Source organism: Herpailurus yagouaroundi, unplaced genomic scaffold (genome assembly GCF_014898765.1).
Source record: "Herpailurus yagouaroundi ecotype Mexico unplaced genomic scaffold, PumYag 159, whole genome shotgun sequence".
NCBI classification, from domain to species: Eukaryota; Metazoa; Chordata; class Mammalia; order Carnivora; family Felidae; genus Herpailurus; species Herpailurus yagouaroundi.
Window position 1 is genome coordinate 27,622,796 of NW_024412400.1, and position 22,507 is coordinate 27,645,302.

The 22,507-nt window shown below is 41.1% G+C and overlaps 1 protein-coding gene and 1 non-coding gene across 10 annotated transcripts in view; one reads left to right on the top strand and one right to left on the bottom strand.

Moving 5' to 3' along the window:
* Positions 1 to 22,507, top strand: part of NEK11 (NIMA related kinase 11) — a 281,184-nt gene that overhangs the window by 250,534 nt on the left and 8,143 nt on the right. The gene's annotated exons all lie outside the window — the stretch shown is intronic.
* On the bottom strand, positions 6,331 to 6,433 carry LOC121034251 (U6 spliceosomal RNA). Its single transcript, XR_005792334.1, has one exon. It is a non-coding gene; the product is annotated as a U6 spliceosomal RNA (small nuclear RNA).

Here is a 22,507-nt window from a genome sequence, read left to right on the forward strand (position 1 = left end):
AGAAAGAAAGAAAGAAAGAAAGAAAGAAAGAAAGAAAGAAAGAAAGAGAAAGAGAAAAGGAAGAAAAGAAAGAAGGAGAAGGAGGAAGAAGGAGAAGAATGAGAAAAAAGGAGAAGGAGAAGGAGAAGAAAAAATCATTGGCATGAAAAGAATCATTTCCTAGTTGAGACCAGGCTAATGTGGATCTGCTGCTATCAGAGGCATGGACGCCATGACACTTCTCTCCCCCTGCTCACAGTAGCTCAGGAAGGTGTTCTCATTAAACAGAATTCCCAGACAATGACATTTCATTCCCCCCCAAATCACACCAAGATTCTTCATAGACTGGTACATTCAGATACAAGAAAAATGCTTTCTAATATTGTTTTTTTGTGACACTAAATCTACTCATTATCTGTGATAATGAGTAATGAGTAAGTTAACTTAGGGGGTGAGTCATTTGCCAGACAGCCTGAAGAACATTACAGAGAAAACTCCCCTCATGTTCAGAAATGTGAGGGTGGAACATTGAAATCTGAAAGGCAGATACGATTGTATGATTTCCTTGTTGCGTTTTGTCAATAGAAAAAAGATACTGAGGGGTGCCTGGGTGGCTCAGTTGGTTTAATGTCCAGCTTGGGCTTAGGTCATGATCTCATGGTTCTTGAGTTCAAGCCCCATGTTGGGCTCTGTGCTGACAGCTCAAAGCCTGGAGCCTGCTTCACATTCTGTGTCTCCCTCTCTCTCTCTGCCCCTCCCCCACTCATGCTCTGTCTCTCTCTCTCAAAAATAAACATTAAAAAATTATTTTTTAAAAAAGAAAAAAGATACTGAGATGATTTGACAGGACTCTTTGATTCATTGCTGATTTCTCAGCACAAAGATCAGGTGTTCAATAAACAACTAGTGGATGAATGAGTGGATGAATGAATGAAATATGAGGACATTACAAAAATGAGTTCCTTCCTTAACTGCATCCTTAAATCTGCAAAAGATTGCTCATAAATCTCTGATAACCCCCTGGGTGGATCGTGAGTGGGCTTAAGGTAAATGGGCTATAGGGGCAATTTTCAGATATGCATAGGTTGATTTTCTCTGGATGGTGTGTAGGGCTGCAGTGAGATTCAGTTTTCATGTGAGGCCTGACATGAAGTGTTTCGAGAAGACAGTGGGGCCTTCAAGGTGAATTCTCAGGTCTAGGTGGGGAGAGATTTTGTAGACAGCATCACTGATGAATGATTTCACTGTTACCTTCTAGAGATTTCATTTTATTTCTTAAATCTCTTGCATCTCAGAGGTTTTTTGTTGTTGTTTGTTTCTAATTTAAAGAAATTTCCTTCTTACATGACCAAGATACTTTCAAACTTAGAGGTGAAAAGCAATGGCAGAAGCCCTGGCATTCATACCTTCTGAGTGTCAGCCACAGTGGGATGTGTCTCTTGGCTGTTTCTGAAAATCAATAGAAGAAAGTGCAGTGTGTATCTATACGGAAAAATGACGACTACAGGGACAGACAGGAATTACATAATGACACACTGGGGCATCTCAAGCTATTTGCGTCATCCAAACTCTGCTCTGAAATGAGCTTTGGAGCTGCTGTTGCCCTGCCATTGTGCAGCCAGCATTTGCTTCTAGCCCCTCAGCATGAGCACCACCCACCTCTTCAGCCTTGGTTAGGGAGCAAGAGATATCCACTGGCCCTGTTATTTCTTCCCTCCCATGGGCTCCACAGTGGATCAGTGTGGTTCCTGGGATCCCTCATCCTTCGTTTACGTGTGTCCACAACTGTATCAGTCCTTTGGGTTTGGAAGCCTGGGACTCTCAAATCTCCTCTGTGACTCACCAGCTCTGTAGCTCTCTCACAAACTGCCCGAGCTTTCTGAGCCTCCTTCTGCTCCAGAGAACGGGAAAGATAATGTTGCCTACTGTCATTTGTTTATTATGAACCTTGAATTAAATGCAGTAAAGCATACAGAAACACGCCGTTGTACTCCATGGTGTTGGCTGAATATTGATGAGTGAATAATGTTTAGGAAAATGGATGATTATGCAAGAGCAGAAGTATTAACGAGCTAAGGCAGTAGATTTGCCACTTGGAGGGACAATCTTTGAAGGGTATAGTTCTTGAAAACATTTGGTGTGTGGAAATCAGTAAAGTCTAGTGGTAAACATGCTGGAGAAGGTGAGGATTTAGCAAAAGTTGTAAACCACTGGCTGGTGTGTTAGAGAGCTATACTGGCTAATTCAATATAAGACCATAAAGACTAGAGATATTTTAAACTTTTTTTTATTAAAGAACCGATTGGCTTAACTTATCTTAGGAAAATATTAGAAACTATCATAAATATCAGGTAGGTAAGAGAAGCTCAGAAAGTAACCAGACTATGGTCACCCAAGAATTTATGAGTTTTGTCCATAAAATTGTAATCACCCAAAGGAAAGTACCTAAAGCCAAAATGAGGAGGAAGAGTTGGTTGAGGATGTGTCATTGCCTTGAGATATTAGAAGCTCGGTTCTTGGAGTCAGGGAGACCCAGATACAAATTCTGACTTTGTGCCACTAAACAAGTATATGCCCTTGAGCTAGTTGCATTAGGTCTTTGAGATTAGTTTTATCATCTGTAGACAAGAGACAAGACAAAGGAAGTATTTACAGTCCTCACTTTGTTATAGACAAAGCAAGAAATCTGAAATGTTTCCTGTCACTGTTGCCATATGCAATCTTGCTGTTTTAAACCAGCACAAACTAAAGGATCTCAGGAATGTGTGTGACCAGGACTTGTACAACCAGGTGTTTCCTCCTACAATGACTGTAGTGCAAAGTTCTGGGTGCAGTCCTGTCTCCCACGTTGTCATCTGAATCAAGTAGCATTTCAACATTGTGCTTTTACTAAAAATAAATGAAATGACAGTTTTTCCCACTCATCTGAAAGGTTTTCAAATCAGGATACATTTACTTTTTAGTCCATTCTATAGAGAACTTAGTGTCAGCTGCCAATCCAACAAAGCTGGCATTTATTCTTTCAATGACATAGAATTCTCTTCATCTAACCATACCTGGAGTTCTGGTTGTGAATCTCCAGATTCATCTCCAGAAACCTCTCATTGCTTTCTTCCATCTTCTCCATAGAAGAAACTGTGTGTGTGTGTGTGTGTGTGTGTGTGTGTGTGTGTGTGTGTGTGTGTATGTGTGTGTGTGTGTGTGTTCCATTAAGGAAGTTAAGTTAGAGAATACCATAACCACCATCTCAGGTCACTCTACATCCTATCTATCCTTTTAGAGCATAAACAACAATAGATGGAGGTGGAAGCTCATGGAACCATTTACAAGATACTGGATTTTTCTTGTGCTCTGATGTTCCAAATAAGGATCAGGTAGTTTGACCCATACCTGATTCAATAACAAAATTGCACAACAAATCTTACAGGAAAATCTTTCGTGCTTAGAGAATGTTGTGTCTTGGAAAAGAATCCTGCCCAGCCTTTCTCAGCTTGTCTATCAGTTGGGGCCCTATTAAGAGAAAGAAACCACACCAATTACTTTAATGGAGAGAATTTAATATAGCATTGTTATCCAAGTATTAGGGCAATTAAAAAGACAAAAAGGGGGCGCCTGGGTGGCGCAGTCGGTTGAGCGTCCGACTTCAGCCAGGTCACGATCTCGCGGTCCGTGAGTTCGAGCCCCGCGTCAGGCTCTGGGCTGATGGCTCAGAGCCTGGAGCCTGTTTCTGATTCTGTGTCTCCCTCTCTCTCTGCCCCTCCCCCATTCATACTCTGTCTCTCTCTGTCCCAAAAATAAATAAACATTGAAAAAAAAATTTAAAAAAAAAAGACAAAAAGATGCTGGTATATCATAGAGCAGCAAATGTGGGGAGCAGCTACCACGTAGACCTGGAGAATAAAAGGAAGAGGCTGGGACCGTGAAGACTCAGAGGCTCAGAGGAGGGGCCCACGGACCAGGGTGCAGACCCCTGAGGAGGAGCCATTGCTGGGCTATGTTGGTGTCTCTGAACTTGAGGAGAGGTTCCATGGAATGGTACCCAGATTTTGGAGGACAGGGTGCCAGCCGCTGGTGCTGGTGTCTCTGAATGGAACCAGTGAGGCTGGGTCTGCGAGGAATAGAGACACCGTACACTGAAGTGAGCTGCTGCTGGCCGGAAGACAGAAGATGTGCTGTCACCAGGGCATCTGATAGAACTGGAAGTCAAATCCCTTTTTTCTGCTCCAGCTTTCCCATTTTCCTCCAGAACCTTCTATTAATGGAGCCTAATAAGGGGCAGTGGGCAAGACAAAAAGGTCCACAGAGTCTGGGGCCCAACATCAGAAGAATGAGTCCAGAAGAGTGGGTGGAGCCAAGGCAATAGGTTAATAAACTGGCACCACTTGCCAGCCCATCATGCCTCAGAGGCATTCTTGAAACAGACTGTGTTCATGTGCTCCTTGCTTTGCCACGAACCTTCAGCAATTCCTTCAACATCTTTGGTGCGACAGAGCCTTGACATTAACTGGTCCTGGGACAGGCTCTCTCAACTTCCATGTTTCTATTTCTTTTAAGTCATTAACACAAAACATTTTTATGGCTGTCTATGTGATATGTAAAGATAACTCTCCGCTGTTGGTTTTTCTTTTGTTCACCAGGTAGATGTAGTTTTGCGGTTGTTATACAGTTTAAACAGCTTGATTTCTTGAAAAAGAGAAGAAACATGCCTCTCTGACTTTTCTACTCAAATAGAACTTTTTAATGCAAATGAAAGCGTGATTCAAGCATAAAAACAACCTAATTGCTAATCATATTTTTAATGATCCCTTATTAGAGCAAAACTTAAAGTGAATACAAGCATATTAGAAGCCTTTCTCATGTATCCTTAGTCTGTACCTATCACTCATAAAGCTAACCTTGCATGTCCCTCCAGGATTGAGAGAAACACACTTTTACTCACGTTGAACCTATTTCCTAAATGCAAACAACAGCCTCAACAGGTGACAAAGTTCTTAAGACCTGCACTGAGTCTTGTCTTTTTTATTATGTTTTGAAAAGGAGACTATTCATTTACTAGTTTCCCTAAGGCTACAAGCCTGAGTTTTTGTGTGCGAGCACGCACGTGTGTGTGCCTGTGTGTGTGTACCAGTAACTTCATGTCTCGCTTTCCTTAGGCAGAAACTAAGAGAGGGAAAATCTAGGTGTGCCAGCATCAAACACTGCCTGGCTTGGATCAGAGAGGTGAAAAATGTTTCTGTCAACCTCAGCTTGTGAATTTTTAAAGCTAGCATTTGTACTTCCCTTGATTTACAAGGACTGATGGCAAAGAAATCATCCCACAGGAAGAATTAGATATAAAAACGTCCCAGTTCCCAAACATACATCAATAATCCTAGCTTTGCCGCAACATAACGCTTCAGAAAACATTTCTGTGGAACATTGGAAAGTTGTAGAGGAGCCTTAAAATGGTTTAATTCCAAAGGACTTTAACACAGGGCCTTTGGGCAATAGTTCCCATTTTGTCCTCACCCAGCATGGAAAGCAACAAGGTGTGGCTTCAATCCTGCCAGCTGCAGGGTGTGGGCACCTTCAGGACTGAACTTAAGGTGGGCACTTGCCACTTAAACCTTGCACAGTGTCAGCAGCACCAGGCGCTATGTGAATGAAGGAAACGGCAGACTCTGTGTGACCGACATCATTACTAAGTTTTGGAGATGAAGCAAATCAAATACAATCTGATCTCCGGATCAGGATTCCTGCAAGAGTAGAAGAAATAAGCATGGGTTTGAGTCAAGCGTCTGGTTCCAGTGCTGGTGTGGGCCAAGCTGAATTGGGTGGGTGACACAGTAGTAACGGAAGGAGCCAGCTCACGACTTTTATCACCTTGTATGTAACATTTGCAGAAGGCATTCTTGGCTCCAAATGGTAATGCTCACAGCCCTTCTCACTGCTTACTAATGCTTCTGCCTGTTGTTTCTGGAAGCTGGCTTTGTCAACTAAGTTCTGTTCCTCACAGTGTGGTCCCAGACCAGCAGAGTTGCCCAGAAGCCCATTAGAAATGCAGGTTGTCAGGCCCCATCCGGACTCATTGAAGCCGAACAAGCTCCTCAGGTGAATCCTGTGCTCATGAAGATTAGCAGTGCACATCCAAACTGTCCTCCCCACTATGTCTGACTTGCCCCACACCACACATTTCCAGGTATTTCCCACAACATTCCGCTTCTGAGTTTTTTCCATCTTTATTGAGATATATTTACGTAACGTTACGTAAGCTTAAGGTGTACAACGCGATGGTTTGCTATATGTATGTTTTGTGGCGTGATTGCCACGACAGGCTTCATTTATACGTCCATCACCTCTCACAGTTACCATAAAAATATAAAACGAGTCACTAATCTGTGTGCCATCTTCTGCAGAAGCCCTGCTAATCTCTGTGTCATTCCAATCTTCGTCCATATGCTGCCAAAATAAGCACTTTGCTTCCATCTGAAGCCCATTTCCTGCTTTCTTCCCATTCCCTAAATGCCACCTAAATTCTTCACTGGCCTTCACCTTACCCTGACTTTCCCTCTGTCTCTTTTCCCATTAGATAAAATAATAAAGATGGAAGGCAGAAAGGGAGGGAGGAAAGAGAAGGAAAAAAATGAAAAAAGGAAGGTAGGAAGGAAGAAAAAGTGGAAAGGGATGTAGGGAAGGAGAAAAGGGGACCTCATTTACAATCATGCCATAGTATGGTTGGGGTTCACGAGATCTATTTCAAACACATACACATATACACATAAATACAGTTGGTCTTTAAGCAATGCAGGAGTTGGGGCGCCAACCCCCCACACAATTGAAAATCTGCATATGATGTTGACTCCCCAAGAGTTAACTAAGAGCCTACAGTCAAGGGAAGCCTTACCAATAACATCAGCAGTCGATTAATACATATTTTGTATGCTGTAAGTGTTATATACTGTATTTTACAATAAAGGAGGCTAGAGAAAAGAAAATGTCATTAAGAAAAATCATAAGGAAGAGAAAATACATTTGCAGTACTATACTGTAAAATATCCGCATGTAAGTGGACCACACAAACCGTTCAAACCCATGTTGTTCAGACATCAACTCTGTATCCCATCCAGTGTTCCCACTTTATTTTTTTTAAGTTTATTTATTTTGAGAGAGAGAGAGAGGGAATGGGGAAGGGGTAAAGAGGGGGAGAGAGAGAATCCCAAGCAGGCTCTGCACTGTCAGCATAGAGCCTGACACAGGGCTCAAACTCACAAACCATGACATCATGACCTGAGCCAAAATCAAAAGCCAGATGCTTAACCAACTGAGCCACCCAGGCATTCCTCACTGTTTCCACTTTAAAATGAAGCAGTTACTTTCATACACTGAAGTGAATGTTAATTGGTGCGGTAATTGGGAGGCAATTTGGCAATGTCTATTCAAATTTTTTAAATGGGCATTCTCTTTGATCTGGCAATTTCAGAATTTATCCTACAGAAATACTTGCATACATGCACAAAAATGTATGTATCTGTTGAAGGGTTGTTTTAATAGCAAAGAAGCTATAAATAGCCTAAAGGAATCAATAAGAGCTGTTTTGAAAAATCAACATGTATCTCTGCAGCAGAATACTATCCTGGCATTGACGATGAAAAGAATTAATGAAGATCTGTGTGTGCTTATGTGATGAGCTCTCTATATTATCAACTGAGAAAATGTACAGAACAATAGGGATGCTATGATCCCATCTGCATGTTATTTTTTAGTGCATGTGTGTGTATGTGTATTCATGAAACAGTTAATAACTTTATTTAAATCCAATGGAATATTCTACAGCCATTAAAAATACTATTTTGGCAGAATTTTAAGTAATTTGGGACATTTTTATGATATAGTGCTAGGTAACAAGAAGGATAAGATATTGGTGTCAAGGTTTTTCACCCTCACCTTTCTCGAGTATTTCCCAAGGTTATTAAATATTAAATAGCCTAAAAATATCGTTACTTTATCTATAATAGTTTATTCTTGGGTTTTAGGCTTTCAGTTTTTTTCAACTCATGTATATAAGGTAAATATTTTTTTACCTAATGGTGTTTTCAAACATTTCAAACAATTTAACTTTTCTAAGATAAGTGTCTTGCAATTACTGGTTTATAGGATATGATCTTTTATTATAATTACTGGTTCATAGAATGTGACTCCTGATATTTATTGCCAAATTGGTTTTTATGATCCACAAAGATTTTTAATGTAATATCTTCAATTCTTGGTAATGTGATTGGTTATTAAAAGTCACCATTTATTCAACAAATTTTAACAGATTTCTTTTTTTTTTTATGTTTATTTATTTTTGAGAGAGAGAGAGAGAGGGAGAGAGAGAGAGAGAAACAGAATCCGAAGCAGGCTTCAGGCTCTGAGCTGTCAGCACTTAGCCCAATGCGGGGCTCAAACCCAGGAACATGAGATCATGATCTGAGCCGAAGTCAGATGCTTAAAGGAATGCCTGAGCCACCCAGGCACCCCATTATTCAACAAATTTTTATTTTAATTTCTTTAATGTTTATTTATTTTGAGAGAGAGAGAGAGAGACAGAGTGTGAACAGGGGAGGGACAGAAAGAGGGAGACACGGAATCTGAAGCAGGCTCCAGGCCCTGAGCCATCAGCACAGTGCCCGATGCAGGACTCGAACTCATGAACCTCAAGATCATGACCTGACCTGAAGCCAGACACTTAACTGACTGAGCCACCCAGGAGCCCCTCAACAAATTTTAAAACTTGGGATAAAACAGTTGTTAATGCCTTCTGTGTGCCAAGATCTCTTAAAAGCACTATGCACACCATTACAAATAATACATGATTCCTACCTTTGCTACTTAAAGCGTGATCCTGGGCCAGCATGCTTAAATACTTCATTACACTCTGATGGGATTCATAGAATAGAATCATAGAATATGATAGAATAGTCTTAGAGTACCATGGAACTATCATAGAATAGTCTTAGAGTACCATGGAACACAGCATGCCTACAGTATAATTGTGATAAGAATAAGAAAGGGACTAGATTCTTACACTTCCCTTTGACTCTTCCACTCCCACATTCTGACTAAAGAGTGGTGTTAGTTTGTGATAGGGAAAAGCTCTTCTTGCTGTGATCAGAGTTAAACCATTACCTGCATTTGACTATAACAAGGAAGTAGAAAAGAAATTCACCCTAGTTTGTCTTGTCAAGGTTTGGCACCATTTATATATTTCACAGATTCAGAAGGTGATAAGCCTCCTTCAAGGATACATACTTTCATCCTGAATCTATAACCAAACCTGACCTTCTAACACCATTTCTCCCTGGCTGCTCAGAATAGAAAAATGGTTATCTAGCCTTCAGAGCATTTGTCCTAAACTCCAAAAAAAAAAAAAAAAAAAAAAAAAAAAATCTCCAAGGAAATAGAACAGCCCAGCCTCCACAAATAGCACTTGCTACTCTCTTGATATTCCCTAGGTCAAGCAATTCTAAATTGAAACATTATAGTTAGGTTGATTAAAAGAAGCTGCCAATGTTTCGCTGCTCTTTAACCTGTGAAAGTGGCAATTTCATATGGTTCAACTAAAACCTGCAATTTAATTCTTCCTGTGTCTTCCCAAGTGTATCCCAAGACAACCCATATATTAGACCTAATTGAAACTTTATTTCACACCAAGTGGTTTTTGCAGAAACAAAGAAAAGAAGACAAAATTATTAACATGGGCTTATGCTTGGTTGTCACTTCCCAGTCAGATCATCAGTAAGATAAAATTAGAATACAATATTTCCTGAAATGAAGGAAAAAACGATTTCCTGCTTAGTCAAAAAAGAGATTTCTAGCAAACCCAGCAAACTACCAAACAAACTGTAATTCATAATCTTCAACCTGAGCAAGGCTGGAGTCTTCCTCTTGAAACAAACATGATGCTGAGAAGGTGTTATGAATACAAGATTATTACCAACCCAAATCTGTGCACCAGGTCTCCAGGGAGAAGGAAAGGGAAGAGGGGAGAGAGAGAAAGAGAGTGCTTTAGTCTGAAACTGATGGAGGTCCCTTTCCTATGACTCTTATCAGATTTAAACTCATGTTGTAAAAAAGCAAATTTAGTAATTCTGCAGAGGGTGCTGGTATGCGAAATGACGTCTCGGAGCTTGGTAAACTGGCCTGATTGCATAAAAGCCTCAGAACTCTGTCAAAAGAGAATTCGTAGCTTTAAATGTTTTTTGGAGTCTTGCTATTCAAAGTGTGATCCAGAGTTCCAGTCATTGCTTCTCAAACTCTCAAGTGCCTACAAATGACTTGGGGTTTTGTTTTATGGTGGGAAGGGTGCTTTCTTGTTTTTGTTGTTTTTTTTTTTTCCTTTTTGGTTCAAAAACTTTTGTTCTTTATTAAGAGTATAAACCGTTTCCTAGAAATTCTTGACTTCGGCTAGTGTGAATGAATATGTGAAGGAACTGTGATCTTTTCTCTTTTTCTTTTTCTTTTCTTTCTTTTTTTTTTTTTTTTTTTTCTGTCACCATGATAAGTATACTCTTTAGTCCCCCTCACCTATTTCACCCATCCCCCTGCCCTCCTCCCCTCTGGTAACCATCAGTTTGTTCTCTATAGTTAAGAGTCTGTTTCTTGGGGCGCCTGGCTGGCTCAGTCAGATGAGCATGTGACTCTTGATCTCAGGGTCCTGACTTCAAGCCCTATGTTGGGTGTAGAGATTAGCTAAATAAAAACTTTAAAAAAAAAATCTGTTTCTTGGTTTGTCTCCCTCTCTTTTTCTCTTTTTTCCTTTGCTCCTTTATTTTGTTTCTTATATTCCACATATGAGTGAAATCATATGGTATTTGTCTTTCTCTGACTGGCTTATTTTGCTTAGCATTATACTTTCTAGATCCATCCATGTTGTTGCAAACAGCAAGACTTCATTCTTTTTTCTGACTGAATAATATTTCATTATATATATAATATATATAATTATGGATAAATATGGATATATATGTACATATATTTACATACCACATCTTTATCCATCCATCGATGGATACTTGAGCTGTTCCATTACTTTGGCTATTTTAAATAATGCTGCAATAAACTTAGGGATGCATGTATCCCTTTGAATTAGCATTTTTGTATTTTGGGGGTAAATACCCAGTAGTGCAATTACTGGATCATAGGGTAGTTCTATTTTCAATCTTTTGAAGAACCTCCATACTGTTTTCCACAGTGGCTGCACCAATTTGCATTCCCACCAACAATGCACAGGGTTCCTTTTTCTCCAAATCCTTGACAACACTTGTTGTTTCTTGTGTTTTTTTTTTTTTTATTGTAGCCATTTTGACAGGTGTGAGGTGATAGCTTATTGTAGCTTTGATTTGCATTTCCCTGATGATGAGTGATGTTGAGCATCTTTTCATGTGTCTGTCCGTCATCTGTACATCTTCTCTAGAGAAATGTCTGTTCGTGTTTTCTGCCCATTTTTTAATTGGATAATTTGTTTTTGGGTGTTGAGTTGTATAACTTCTTTATATATTTTGGATACTAACCCTTTTATCGGATATGTCATTTGCAAATTTCTTCTTCCGTTCAGTACCTTGCCTTTTATTTTTATTTTTTTAATTTTCTTAATGTTTATTTATCCTTGAGAGAGAGAGACAGAGCATGAGCAGGGGAGGGGCAGAGAGAAAGGGAGGCAAAGAATCCAAAGCAGGCTCCAGGCTCTGAGCTATCAGCACAGAGCCCAAAGTGGGCTCAAACTCACAAACTGCAAGATCATGACCTGACCTGAAGTCAGATGCTTAACCAACCCAGGTGCCCCTGTTTGTTTTTAAGTTTGTTTCTTTGTTTGTTTGTTTGTTTGTTTGTTTGTTTAGACAGGGATAGAGAGAATCTCAAACAGGCTCTGCGGGACTTGATCTCATGAACTTCTAACACCATGTTGAATAAAAGTAGTGAAAGTGGACATCCTTGTCTTATTCCTGACCTTAGGGGAAAAGGTCTCCATTTTTCCTCACTGAGTATGATGTTTGCTGTGGGGTTTTCGTATATGGTCTTTATTATGTTGAGGTATGTCCCCTACAACCCTACTTTGTTGAGAGTTTTTATCATGAATGGATGTTGTACTTTGTCAAATGCTTGGTTTTTATCCTTTCTCTTATTGATATGATATATCATGTTGATTCATTTGCAAATATTAAACCACCCTTGTATCCCAGGAATAAATCACACTTGATCATGGTGAATGATTTTTTAAAATGTATTGTTGCATTCATTTTGCTAGTATTTTGCAACTATTTTTATCAGATATATTGGCCTATAGTTCTCTCTTTTGTGTGGTGTCTTTATCTGATTTTGGTATCAGGGTAATGCTGACCTCATAAAATGATTTTGGAAGTTTTCCATCCTCTTCTATATTTTGAAAGAATTTGAGAACAGGTAGTAACTCTTGTTTAAATGTTTAGTAGAACTCACCTAAAGCTGTCTGGTCCTGGACTTCAGTTTGTTTGGGGTCTTTGTTATTACTGATTCAATTTCGTTGCTGGTAATTGGTCTGTTCAAACTTTGTATTTCTTCCTGCTTCAGTTTAAGGAGGTTATATATTTCAAGGAATTTATCCATTTCTTCTAGGTTATCCAGTTTGTTGGCATATAATTTTTCATAATATTCTCTTACAATTATTTGTATTTCTGTGGTGTCAGTTTTCTTTGTCCTCTTTCATTAGTGATTTTGTTTGAGTTCTCTCTTTTTTGTTTTGTTGTTGTTGTTGTTGTTGTTATTGACTCTAGCTAGAGATTTATCAATTTTGTTGATCTTTTCAAAGAACCAGCTCCTGTCTTCATTGATCTGTTCTATTGTCTTTTTAGTGTCGTATCATGTATTTCTGCTCTAATCTTTATTATTCCTTTCCTTCTGCTGTTTTGTGGGGTTTTGTTTGTTCTTCTTTTTCTAGCTCCTTTAGGTGTAAGGTTAGGTTGTTTATTTGAGATTTTTCTTGCTTCTTGAGATAGACCTGTATTGCTATAAACTTCCCTCTTAGAACCACTTTTGCTGCATCTCAAAGGTTTTGGATCCACTGTGATCTTGTTAAATGCGGATTCTGATTGAGCAGGTCTGGGGTGGGATCTAAGATTCTGCATTTCTAACCAGCAGTTCAGAGATGTGATGCTGCAGGCAGGACCCCGTTTTGAATGGTGAGGTTTCAGTAAAGCAACCTCCTGATGGCCTTTGCTCCTTTTTTTTTTTTAATTTTTGAATTTTTAAATTTTTTTAAATTTAAAAAAAAAAATTTTTTTTTAAATTTTAACGTTTTATTTATTCTTGAGAGAGAGATGGAACATGAGCAGGGGAGGGGCAGAGCAAGAGAGGGACACGGAATCCGAAGCAAGGCTCCAGGCTCTGAGCTATCAGCCCAGAGCCCGACACAGGGTTCGAACCCACAAACCATGAGAGCATGACCTGAGCCAAAGTTGGACACTTTACCGACTGAGCCACCCAGGTGCCCCAACTCCTTTTTTTTTTTTTTTTTTTTATTTTTTTTTTTTTTAAATCAACAGTCTCCTTTTTTTAAATCAACAGTCTCATCTTTCAGGTCTCATACTGAGCTCAGCTGAGTCAGGAGGCTAGGCTCCCCTTCAGTGTCCTTGCTCTTTCCTCATTCAAATCTTCCTACCTATAAAACGGGGTTAACAAACCCATGCCGAGAGTCCATGGAGGCAGAATCATAGACTTTCCCAATAGGATGAAATTTGGAGATTATCTGATCCAGCCCTTCCCCCTGCCACCCCCACCCCGGCCTGTGCCTGAAGGCCCCTACCTGAGATCCTGCTGATGGAGTTTGACCTCTCCTGTCCCACTGGACTCCTGGAAGCCCTGCACGATATGGGCCTCTTACAGATACTTTCAAACAAGTGAAAGGAGCTAAAACGTCCATTTCTCAAAACCACTCGGCAAACGTCACCTTAATGAGGGATCTTCTCCTTTGGCTTCAGGACAGGAGACAATTAGGAAACCCAGTGTTTCCAAGTGAAAGGCATTAGGAGGTTTCTGCCTGTCCTGCCCGCTCCCCACAGCATGTGAAAGCCCAGCTCAATTTTCATTTGTCCCAACCTGTCGAGAGCAGCTGTCAGCTTCGATTATTGTTTTGCAAACTCATTTCAGCCTTTTAATGCAATTCATGGGAGAATGAGGTATTGATTCCCCATTCTCAGTTGTTTTTCCTAAGGCTGGCACCACATTGGCCTTCCTGGTGTCTCTCTGTCTCCTCCCTCCCTCTCTCCCCATTGCTCTGGAATGCATGTCACATTCCTGGTAAGCGTGCTGTGATAAACCCCTCCATAGTCATCGAAGGAGAGGTATAATAAAGGCAATGTATGAACATGTTTGAGAGACAAAGTGATGAAAATCATCATTTTTTGTTTATGGAGAAATGTTTTAATTTAGACATAAAATGATACAATTCTAATGTAACTATGCCTCAGGGGTCAGGACTGGAAAGGAGTGTTCTCATTTAAGGAGTCTGCTCTCTTTTGTTCTTTGGTTTTTTTTAATTTTTTTTTTTTAATTTTTTTAACGTTTATTTATTTTTGAGACAGAGACAGAGCATGAACGGGGGAGGGTCAGAGAGAGAGGGAGACACAGAATCGGAAACAGGCTCCAGGCTCTGAGCCATCAGCCCAGAGCCCGACGCGGGGCTCGAACTCACGGACCGTGAGATCGTGACCTGAGCCGAAGTCGGACGCTCAACCGACTGAGCCACCCAGGCGCCCCTCTCTTTTGTTCTTTGAATTGCTGTAGCACCATTTTAAAAGTCCAGCAGGTCCTCTTGGCACTGAGAGTCCCGATGACAATTTAGCCAGTAAATTTCACACCATGTGTGGGTAATTCTATGATTTATTGTCCAAACTGGGGCACTTTTGACAGTGGAATGGGTACCACTGGTGATTATACTCCCGTGCCAGGCACACACTGAGACTGTCTCAGGTTATTGCAAACAAGGACAGCTTGTAATGTGGGACCCAGTGACAGTCTGGATCCTCTCTGCATTGAGAAGTAAATCTGCCCAAGAAAAACTGCACCTAACAGAATTAAACAGGCGAGGAAGATTTTTTAAGACTGTTGCAATAGGGGAGAGAGAGATTGAACTCAGCCCCACGCAACACACAAGCAGGGGATTTATGGTCAACGGACAGTATTAGTGGGGTCAGTGGATGGAGAGTTACTAATAGGAACTAGGTTAGGTATCAAGGGTAGGGACTGACTAAAGTTTGGTCAAGGAGGGAGCCCTTGGAGAATCTCACCAAATGACAGGCAGCTTTGGAAATTCACTCTTCTCCCAGGAAACTCATAGTTTCCCATATCCTGTCCCCAACAAATTCTTCCAAACATATTAATGTTCTAGTTTCTTTTCCTTTGTGATTTCTTTTTATTTTCCTTTGCAAATCCAATTATTCTTATTGTGTTTGAATAGGAAATTTATGTTAGTTTCAGGTCTTTTGCTTCTACTTCAGCAAAGCTGTGGTAAAAATGACTTTTGAAAAATAAAAAATGTGGTTTGAATTGATCAAAGGAAACACAGTTATAATTCAGCTAGGAAGGACTTTGTTGAGCAGTCAACATTTCATGGTGCATGGTTGAGGGGGGCTTGGTGAATAGAAGGAAAAGCAAGGGAATTTACTTTTTCTATATTTCATATGTATGGCCATCACACTGGGGGCCCAGGATAGGACCCACAGTCCTTAGTCCCATTCTGGAATCACTGCCTTTGTCTATACAATGAAAGTGTTTGACTAGATGAACTCCTTGGTAACTTACAGGGCTTTTCAAAAGTTCCAAGTTCTAATTTTTAAATCATTCTATCCCTCTCTGGATTATATCTTCTTATTATAAACATCCATCTTGATGCTATTATAAATGGTTATCTTGATGACCAAATATGAGTGATGGGAAACCAATCTGACAATAATGATGTCAGGTCAGAACTGTGTCTGAAGAGCTGAGTTTCCCAGGTGTGTTTATGTTTTGTAATTTAAGATATAATGAATCCAAGGAGATGCGTGCAAGAATGTTTGTAGCAGCCTTATTAGTAAAGGTGGGCAGGGGGTGGGGGAGAAACAGAAACAACCCGAAATATACTTCAGCAGGTGAACGGATATAGAAATAGTCATGGAACGGCACACAGTGAAAATCAATGAACTACAGACGTGAAGGGGATAAATGTCAACAATTTTAAGCAAAAGGGGGCAAGGATAAGTCTAATACCACGCAAAATGTAAAACCACACAAAGCAGTTCTACTTATTTCCAAAGAGCCACACTTATATAGTAAAAGTAGTTTTTAAATGCTCGGTGATGATAAAACACCAAATTCAAAATAGTGGTGACCTCTGGGGACTGGAAGGGGTTTATGATTTGGGCAGGGAATTCAGGGAGCTTCAGCTGTATTCGTTATTGCTTGGTTCCTTACACTGGGAGTTAAATATGTGAGTGTTCATTGTATTATGCTTTATACTTTTTGTCTAAAGTACAAACATTTTATACATCCTTATAATAAAGTTAGGAGGATCATGAAAAGATATAGCACAAATCTGTTTGTAGAGATTGGAAACAGTCTCAGCAAACTTGCTCAGCAAGTCTCAGCAAGACTATAGCGAGCCTTTGCTATAATTTTTTAGTAGCCAAGGCCAGCAGCACACACTGGAATCTTCCTGCTACCCGCCCTGCAATTACAATATACCAGACAAACAAAGCACTTCGGTGTACAATTGCCAAAAGCACTATTGGTCAGATATCAGTCTCTTGAGCCGCAATTACTTGTATATGTAATTACTATTGCCATTTACTTACAATTCATGCTGTTCTGAGGAAAGTCTATGAGAAAACATATGGGTAATGAGATATAAAATTGAGATTGGATGCCGGATTGAGAAATGAATAGTCAACTCTAGAAATAAGCACCAGCTCAGCTCTGTGCTTTCAGGTGGTCTGCACAAGGGGAGAACCCCGACGAGCTACAAAAACCAGCTCAGTAGGAGAGTGGAGTTTTTCTTCCTTCTGAAATTTGGGGAAGAATTCATCGCTAGGACCCTTACATAAAGGGCACTGGACCGCTTTGTGCAGTGCTTCTATTGATTTGCTCTTGACAGTGGTTCCTTAGTATTCATCTGTTTTGCACAGCCCCCAGCATGCTATGGCTATAGCAGGGCTCAGATCATGTCAGTCCCCCAATGGCCACCCATTGCATCAAGATGGAGGACTCCTTACGGATTCCTCCAGGGCCTGCCCCTGCCTAACCTTCTGCCTTCGCGTCCTGTCATCTCCTCCTCCAGATCAGGCCCGAACCACTACTGCCCTCTTTTCTTCCTTAAAGGGCTTATGGTGACAGGGCGTTTCCTCTTCCCTTAGTTGGGAAATTCTCTTCTCCCACACCCTGGGAGTCGTGCAGGGGTCACTTGTCCTTACCATTCAGGTCTCCCTTCTAATGTCCGCCCTGCTCCCACCCCTCAGAGAGGTCTTTCTCAATTACATTAGCAAGAGTAGCCTCCCTCCTCCAGTACCACCCTAGCCCCAGGCAAAAGGGGGATACTGGGCCTGTGCTATAGAGGGTGCCAGTATGGTCATCCTCCAGTCATATCCTTCCCCGTAAAGCAAAGAGACCATGGGGCCAAGGGGACTTGCATACTCAAAGCCTGTTTCTCCTCTTCTACACCAAGCCCTAGTTACCCCGGGGCCCTACAATTCTTTCCTCCAGAGGGCCCCAAACCCATTTGCAGAGTCTGTGGGCCTCTACCTCAGAGGGCCTCTACTCTCCTCCCATGGGTGGTCTGGGCTGCCCCTAAGGCTCCCCTAACCCTGAGGCAGATCACGGGAGGGCTATCTGAAGAAAGCATGGGTGAATCCTGGACATAGGGGTTGAGGTATCAAATGTGTATGCAAATCACCCGCTCACAACCAGAAACAGAGCCAGACTAGAAGACAAGGGGACAGGCCCACATCCAGGGACAAAGGGCCAGGGGCGGGATCACCCCTTCTGCCCTATTCTGATGCAGAGCTCTGAGGAGTTTGAGAATGCTGAATGCAGACCTGGCCTTCCAGGTCTTTAGAAAGTTAATTTGGGTAAGAAGTAGGTCATATTTTATTGAACAGTTTGTTAGCTTTGTTCATAACTTTTCATCATTTGGACATGCGCAGGCCTCTGTACTCTCGCCACATCCCCACGAATGTTTCCTCTGAAGTGGGGGCCGACCAAGAAGAGGAGGGTGCTGGTTCACATGACAGGGCCTGGTGGTCAAAAGGGGGCTGGCACCAACCATCATTTCTACCCCCGCTCTTCCTAGGGGTCCAAACCCTCTTCTGGGCAAGCCAGTCTGTCTTCCATTTCCTTTTCATTTTATTTGCAGCACTGATAAAAACCTTGTTTCCTTGTTTAATATCTGTCATCTTCCCACTAAAATACGAGTTCTGTGAGGTCACAAGCTGATGGCAGCATTTCCCGCACTTGGCATGTACCAGGTGTTCATTAAAAATGTGCTGAACGAACAAGTTGGGTGCAGCCTGGTGCCAGGACCACACTGGATGAGAGAGTGACTTAGGAAGACTCTTAAGGGAAGGGAAACAAAAATAATATAGAAACAGGGAGGGGGACAAAACATAAGAGACTCTTAAATATGGAGAACAAACAGAGGGTTACTGGAGGGGGTGTAGGAGGGAGATGGGGTAAATGGGCAAAGGGCACTAAGGAATCTACTCCTGAAATCATTGTTGCACTATATGCTAACTAACTTGGGTGTAAATTTAAAAATAAAATGAAATTAACAAAATAAAATAAAATAAAATAAAATAAAATAAAATAAAATAAAATAAGAAAGAAAGAAAGAAAGACTCTGCCCCCAAGGCTTCAAGCCTCATTGGGGAGCCAACCTGAAAACAAACAAAACCCTTTGCTTTTAGTTTTTCCTCCTCAAGTGGTTAGTTAGTCAGAAAATAAAACTGTAAATGTAGCCATCATCAGGGAGCTTCTACTGGGTAGAGAAGCGATCCGCAAGGCAAGTAAGCTCCAAGGAAGGGAAGACACTTTTCTGTTAGCTTGTCTAAACAGATAAGGGATGAGGGAGCTTTTCAACCTGATGACCTACCAGAACTGGTGGGAGCTCATTCCTTCTCTCTCCCTGAAGAGAAATTGCTTGCTGTTTTTCTGGGAGGGGGGAACGTGTTAAACATTTTTTGCTGTTCCACTAAAATGTCCTTTGGACCAGGAGGCTAACATCCCCTCAGCTGCTGCTCTCTGCCTTATTTAACTCGCATGGCAGACGGTGACATCTGTCAAACAGTGCTGATTTGGCCACCCCTTCCCTCCCAGGTGCTGAGGGCCTCTGGAGCTCTCCTTCTCCAAGGCCTCACATGGGTAGCAGGGAGGGGGGCTTTTGGCAGCTGGGGGCAGACTTCGGTTGCTTTCCAGATGGCCCCGTGTGTCAAGCATGAAGCTCTGTCCTTTCATCTGTATAGGCCCCATAAAGCCATTCCATTTAAAATAGGGATGAAAGTATAATAATACTGAAAGCCACACTTGATTGGCGATTTATCTTGAAAAACAACAACTAAAGATCACAAAAGTGATCTTATACTTTGCAAAATTAGGTTACAATTTCATTACGTGCTAATTCTTGGAACAAACCCTGGAGATGCATATATTTTAAGTAAAAAATATATGATATCACCATATTCCTTTTCTACTTGGCTTTCAAAGCATCTATTCATTCATCCAACATGTGTTTATTGTGTACTTATTATATACCAGGCACTGTTCTAGGTAATGGGATCAGTGAACAAGAAACATGAAAATAATCCGTGCCCTATGGATTTTATATTCGGTAATGGGGGTGATGACAGATGGTAAAATATTAGGGAAGAACAGATTGTACTAGAAAGTAACAAATGCTAAAAAAAAAAACAAAAAACAAAACAAAAAAAAAAAACAGGGAAAGATAATAGACAGTGCAGAATGGGGGTAAAAGTTACATTTCTAAAAAGGGTGGTCCTGTAAGTCTCTCTGAAAAGATCACATGAGGGCACAGACCTGGAGAAGATGAATGAGGGAGATACGGATATCTGGAGAAAGAATATTCTTGTCAGAGGGAATAGCAGGTGCAAAGGCCCTGCGGTAGGATGTGCCTGAGGTATTCAAGGAAGAGCAAGGGGCCAGTAAGGGGGAATGGAGTGAGGTGGGGAGGAAATGAATTTGGAGAGCATGGTGGGAAGATCGTTCAGGATATTGTAGACCACTGGAAGGACCTTGACTTCACTCTGAGTGAGATGGGGAGCCCAAGAAAGGGTTTTGAGCAGAGGAGTGAAGGGATCTGACTCATTCTGGCTGCTGAATTGACAACAGACTATAGGGGAGCAAGGGTAGGAGCAGAAGATCAACTGAGATGCCATTGCCATTGCAACAATCAGGTGAGAGAGTGTGGTGGCTTGGACCAGGGCAGATGTGATGGAGATGGTGAGAAGTGTGGGAGTCCTGCATACATTTTGAAAATGGAGCTGATAGGATTTACTAACTGGTCTGGTTATGAGAGATGCTGGACTACTGGAGTAGGAGAGAAAGTGAGGAACCAGAATGACTCAAAGGTTTTTGGCCAGAGTAGTTGGAAGGCAGGAGGAGCTGACATGAACAGAAATGGGGAAGGCTGCAGCATTAGGATATTTTGGGAGGAAGCTTGGAAATTCAGTTGGGCATGACAACTATAAGATTTCTACCTGTTGTTCAAGTGTAGATACAAAGTGAGCAGAATGTTCAGGGCATTCTTTCTTGAGTCTCTGGAAACTTAATTCACAATTTACTTCCTTTCCCTATGAGGATCCCTTATTTCTTACCAAATACAGGGAACAAAGCCATAGGGATGAATTAGCAACTAGGCACCTGAAAATAACAAGATACTATTATTACCAAGGCATTTTTTTGGACCCAAGAGAAGAGCGAAACTTCTTGAACTGGTGTAGCTGGAGCTTTCTAATAATGTCCCAAAATAATGGAAGGTTCTACTCCTATCTTTCAGGCTAATATATAAAAAGAGAGATAGCCAGAGGGTGGGAGTCTGTAACTCCCAGAAGCAAGGGCAACACAAAAATGAGGGACAGTCTACAAAATAGTCATTGAAGGGACGCCTGGGTGGCGCAGTCGGTTAAGCGTCCGACTTCAGCCAGGTCACGATCTTGCGGTCCATGAGTTCGAGCCCCACATCGGGCTCTGGGCTGATGGCTCAGAGCCTGGAGCCTGTTTCCGATTCTGTGTCTCCCTCTCTCTCTGCCCCTCCCCCGTTCATGCTCTGTCTCTCTCTGTCCCAAAAATAAATAAACGTTGAAAAAAAAATTAAAAAAAAACAAAACAAAACAAAACAAAATAGTCATTGAAGGGGAATAAAGAGACATGATAACTAAATAAAGCACATGATTATTTTGACCTGGATCCTTTTATTAGAAGGGACGTTATTAGACAACTGGGAAAACTTGAATGGATTAGAAGATTAGATGACAGTAATGTATCAGTGTTAATTTCCTGATCCTAATGGCCATTCTGTGGTTATGTAATAGAGTGTCTTTATTTGTAGAAAATACACACCAAGTATAAAGGGGAAGGGGCATCAGGTTAGCAACTTATTCTCAAAAGGCTCAGTGAAAAAAAGGGTTATTTGTATTATACTTGTAACTTTTCTCTAAGGGTGAGATTGTTGCAAAATTAAAATAATACTTAAAATGTGAGGACAGGGATACCTGGCTGGCGTGGTTGGTAGAACATGAGACTCTTGATCTCGGGGTGGTGAATTTGAGCCCCAAGTTGGGTATAGAGATTACTAAAAAATAGATACACTTAAAAAAATAAATTTAAAAAATGAGGATATTTTTGTTGGGCATCTTCTTCCAAGCTCCTGAGAGAGATAGATAATTAGAAGGCACACAGAGCAGTCAATATTGATGGGTAAATAAATAGATGAGATAAAATATATTGTTTGCAAATTATAAGTAAACAGGAGAGGAGGTCAGTCAGTAAAGGAATTTGAAGGATGAGAGATTGAGTTTGGAGAAAATAGGCAGGGGAGAAAGTGCTCTCTTGTAGTTTAATGAAGTTTTTAGCTGGGGAATCAGCCAAACACATGTTGGAGGTAGGCTCCAGGAAGCTGGAGCTCCTTCAGAAGCCTGGGGAAGCTTTCTCTAGCTCCCCTGTGTCTGCCATCCATCTGGGCAGGACAGAGATCCAGCCCAAAGAGCACTGGCCTGTAATTGAAGCATCTGGACTAACATGACCTTTAGGATCCCTTAAATACTTAAAAGACTTCGAACAAGAGAATAAAATTGATTAAAGATGTGGAGCATAGGAAAAAATAGATGAGAAAGAATGAAAACATGTAGTTCTTTTTATTTGAAAATATGCATTTGTTTTGTTTTGTTTTGGTTTTAATTTGAGATACCCACCTAATGGAAGGGGTGGTTCCTGCCCCCTGTCTCTCCCTCCCTCCCTCCAGTAGAAAAAAAACAAACTTACAGTCTCTTCC